The 4,548-nt window shown below is 46.5% G+C and overlaps 1 pseudogene across 1 annotated transcript; it reads left to right on the top strand.

The window, feature by feature from the left end:
• The first annotated feature begins 1,372 nt into the window (after positions 1 to 1,372).
• On the top strand, positions 1,373 to 2,972 carry LOC145542902 (DCN1-like protein 3 pseudogene; annotated as a pseudogene). Its single transcript, XR_014080237.1, has 2 exons — positions 1,373 to 1,440; positions 1,784 to 2,972. The product of XR_014080237.1 is annotated as a DCN1-like protein 3 pseudogene (transcript).
• Positions 2,973 to 4,548: the final 1,576 nt, after the last annotated feature.

The following is a 4,548-nucleotide window of genomic DNA, read 5'->3' as shown; positions in this document are numbered from 1 at the left end:
AGGAATGTAAGTCAATGATTTCCTCCCCTAGTCCTCCATAGGAGCAGAAACACCATAGGGTGTTTCCAATGGTAAACATTTCATTGTCATAGACACGCTTTAGGTAATAACGGAAGTAATGACAAAGGAGTTGGTCATCTCTTTCTGTTAGGGGCATTAAGAGTATTTTAATAATAAGTAAGGTGGAGCGATGTTGCCTACAAGGGGCATGGTCCTGGTTGTAGGAGTTAGTAAGTGGCTTAAGAACAAATCGATAAGAGGCAACAGACCAAATGTTCCATAAAAGTGGAGTGGAGATTTGATCCAGCGGTATGTTTATAACTTTAGGAGAAGGGTGGTAAGGGTTTGGGCCCAAAGGGCCTTCAGGGCTAACTCCCAAGGTAGCAAACATTATCCCTGGAAGCCCAATTGCCCTTGAAGGAATGCCACCAACAGGTGGACTTCTAGCAGACATTGTGTGCCTGTCACCTGCCCTAGTGGGTCCACTGAGAGGTGCTGTTGATACACATGTTATAGGGGACATAGAAGATGAAGGCCTGAATCTCTAGAGTGATTGGATATTATACAGCATTTCCCTCCCAAGAGCTAGCTATTTTCTGGTTGTCCCTTCAGAAGATTTTAGAGTCCACATTGTGAGCCTGGACGGGGCTCAGGAAAAGAGCATGAAACAGGAGGGAAGGGGGCAGGGCACAACTTTTGAAAGAATGACATAGCCCAAGAGCATAACATAAACCAATTAAAATCAAATGGGTCCAAGATGACAGACAATTCAAATTCAACTAAACCTTGATTCTCAATCTGCAAGCTAAATGACACACCCAGAGGCACCATGACAGTTCCAAGGCACTATCAAAAGACCAAGGAGTGAGTGGTTCCCCGATTGTTGGAGTGATCCTCCAACTCATTACCCAGCTCACAAAAGCTAATCACACCACGTTTCATGGCCACTGCATACACCCTCAGCAATGACGCACACTCTGTGAACTGTGCTTCTCTCTGAGTCCAAACAAATCTACCTCTTACCTGTGTCTCTCACTGAATTTTTTTTGCAATGAGACATCAAGAACCTGAGCTTCATTAGGTCCTGAAACCAGGGACCATGGGTTCTGGCTGGGCTCAAGTCCCAGTCAGATATGACTGAGTGACTAAGCATAGTACAGAGTCCCTGCCATATGGGTTTGAGTCCCAATCTTAGGTAAACAGTTTCAAACACAATGTTCATAAATGGAAAGATGATGACCTGCCCAATACTTTGTAAGCAGTGGCATAGATGGAGAGAAGAGCTGAAGGATGGGATGACAAAGCAGTGGGAAAAACGTGCCGAGGAATCCCCTTCATAACCTGCTGAAAAATCTGCTAAATACCTGACCTGTGGCAGATGAAGGGGAGGCGGCGGCAGTGGTGGGAGAAGAGGCGGCGGCGGCGGCGGCGGCGGAGGGGGTAGGGAAACTGAAAACGCGAGCGGGGATGGTAGGTGTTTTGGACCCGCCGGGCCGCCGTCGTTTCCAGAAAGGGTTTGACTGGAGGAACCTCTGGAGCAGCTGAGACCCGGATTCAATCCCTGCATCAAGAAGATCCCTTGGAGGGGGGAATGGCTACCCACTCCAGTATTCTTGCCTGGAGAATTCCATGAACAGAGGAGCCTGATGGGCTACAGTCCATGGGATTGTAAAGAATCAGACATGACTGAATGTTAATACCAGTGAACCAGGATCAATTCTCCCTAAATGTTGGAACTGTGTTCTGAAGCTCTCTGCACAATGGACCAGAGTGTTTCATTGAGTTGGCTGGCTCCTCTGGCTGATGGCATGTTGAGGCACATGGGCCAGAGGCAACGAGGGCATCCAATCCAGAGAGGCCCACTCTAGAGGCCAGGCCACCAGCATCATGGGCCAGTGTGTCACCAAGTGTAAGAATCCCTCATCAACTCTGGGTAGCAAGAATGGAGACCGTGACCCCAGCAGCAAGTCACATGGTAGGCGGAGTACAAGCCACCGTGAGGAACAGCTGCCAGCCTGTGGCAAGCCAGGTGGAGATATCCTTGTCAATGGGACCAAGAAGGCAGAGGCTGCTACTGAGGCCTGCCAGCTGCCAACATCCTCCGGAGATGCTGGGAGGGAGCCCAAGTCAAATGCCGAGGAGTCTTCTTTGCAGAGGTTGGAAGAACTGTTCAGGCGCTATAAGGATGAACGGGAGGATGCAATTTTGGAGGAAGGAATGGAGCGCTTTTGCAATGATCTATGTGTGGACCCCACGGAATTTCGAGTGCTGCTTTTGGCTTGGAAGTTCCAGGCTGCTACCATGTGCAAATTCACCAGGAAGGAATTTTTTGATGGCTGCAAAGCCATAAGTGCAGACAGCATTGATGGGATCTGTGCACGGTTCCCTAGCCTCTTAACAGAAGCCAAACAAGAGGATAAATTCAAGAATCTCTACCGGTTTACATTTCAGTTGGGCCTGGACTCTGAAGAAGGGCAGCGGTCACTGCATCGAGAAATAGCCATTGCCCTGTGGAAACTCGTCTTTACCCAGAACAATCCTCCGGTATTGGACCAGTGGCTAAACTTTCTAACAGAGAACCCCTCGGGGATCAAGGGCATCCCCAGGGACACTTGGAATATGTTCCTTAACTTCACTCAGGTGATTGGCCCTGACCTCAGCAACTACAGCGAAGATGAGGCCTGGCCAAGTCTCTTCGATACCTTTGTGGAGTGGGAAATGGAGCGAAGGAAAAGAGAAGGGGAAGGGAGAGGTGCACTCAGCTCAGGGCCCGAGGGCTTGTGTCCCGAGGAGCAGACTTAATGGCTCTGTCTCAGGAGCAGCAGCAAGGATCTGCCTGCTGCCCTGCAGTCAACCAAGGAATTGGACCTTTCTGGAAATTACTGAAGATCCGGATATTTTCTACTTTACACCTTTCTCTGCCTTGTATCTGAAAGGGCTCTAAAATGCTGTATCATGTTTTAGGCACTTTCTTCACTTTTGGTTATTTTGGTTATTTCCCTTTTTTGGGGAGGGGTCCCCCAAAATATTTGAACCTGGCTACATGTTGTATATCTTTTTTTTTTTTTTTTTGAAGCCTTCAGATAGAATAAGCCTGCCACTTCTTGCACAAATTAGATTTTTTTGGTGGGGGAGGGTGTAGAGCAGGTAGTGGGGAATGGGACAGTTAGGTTGAATTATCATTATAAAATGATACAGTGCCAGATCTCAGTTTTGCATATTCTTGTTTTTCAGGGTAGGTCTGTACTGTGTTTAGTGCTGTTTACATGGTTGAATTTAGGTTGTAATAATTACTTTTAAAGATTTACACAGAGTTGAATTTTGAATTAACAGTGTTAACTGTTAACCACATTGCATTAATTCCCAGGCGATTTAAAGCTCTTGGAGAGCCAAGGCCAGCCAAGAGCATTTGTAGTCTGGTGACAACCCCCTTTTAAGCTAATTTATCTGAAACTCTATTTTCCTCACTTCTTGCTTATTCCTTCTTTGATCTATTGCATTTCATGTTGAGTTTATCCATCAACATGCTGCACCTGTCAGTCAAGTGAGCAGTTTTGTTAGAATACATTGTACTGAGAACCACTTAAGCATTGAATGCAGAGAAAGCAGTGCTACCTCAGTTTTGCTGGAAGTAGACTTTGATAGTTTTCTTTCTTTGATGAATTTTCTGTATTTTCATGTTGTAAGTGGAAATACTTTTTTTTTTTTCATTTGCTTTGGAGCCAAAGTTTCTGTTCCTGGTGGTCGGAAAACCGTGCCTGCCGGCCAGCTGACTTGAAGGAAAACTGTGGTATGGAGCTCTGCTTGAATTTTTTTTTTCCCCCCCTTAATTGATTATCATCAGCTTACTTGTCTGGCAAGTGCAGGAGCCTGGGGTTGGCCTGAACTCTGCCAAACAAATACATAAGTGTATTTAATAGTTAAACGTGTGCCCTTTCAAAAAAAAAAAAAAAATACCTGACCTGTGCTCACAGTTTTCATTGGTCTGATCTTTGGCACAAAGAAGATTAAGGACAGAAGAACCCTCACCCACTTGGGTAACAGGTAATAAGATGCAGCAGATAGTGGAGCCTTCGGGACATACTGGGGAGTAGCCCCTGCCAGAGTCCCTCAATTGCACCCACTGCCACTCGCCTGTTCACAGAGGTTTTGAGAAAACAAGAAACAAGAGATTGTAAGGGAATCAAGATTTTGTTAGCCATATGGTTTTCCAGCATAGGGGCGAGGACCTCCTACCTTAACTGGAGGTCTTCTAGAATCTGAAACTAAGCCTCACAAGCTTTCTGCTGAGTTTGTTTTTGTTGTCCCCGTTTCCAGCACTCTGGGCTTCTTGTCTTTTCCACTGTGCTGCGTTCAGCTTCCATCACGTGAGGTTTTGCTGAGTTGGTCTTCTGCTGTTCTCGGCCTCCGCCTCATGGGGGCCAACCTGAGGTTGTTTCAGCCAGGTTAAATCCGAGAAATGGCACCAGATATGTCAGGGAAGTGTGTAATTTCCTCGGTTCTCTCTCACCGCAGCAAAGATTTGAATTGGTGGACCTGTGTTACAAC

The sequence above is a fragment of the Giraffa tippelskirchi genome, chromosome 3 (genome assembly GCF_054371585.1).
Source record: "Giraffa tippelskirchi isolate mGirTip1 chromosome 3, T2T-mGirTip1v1.2.pri, whole genome shotgun sequence".
NCBI classification, from domain to species: Eukaryota; Metazoa; Chordata; class Mammalia; order Artiodactyla; family Giraffidae; genus Giraffa; species Giraffa tippelskirchi.
The sequence above is the reverse complement of the archived record's forward strand: the minus strand, read 5'-3'. Positions and strand labels throughout refer to the sequence as shown.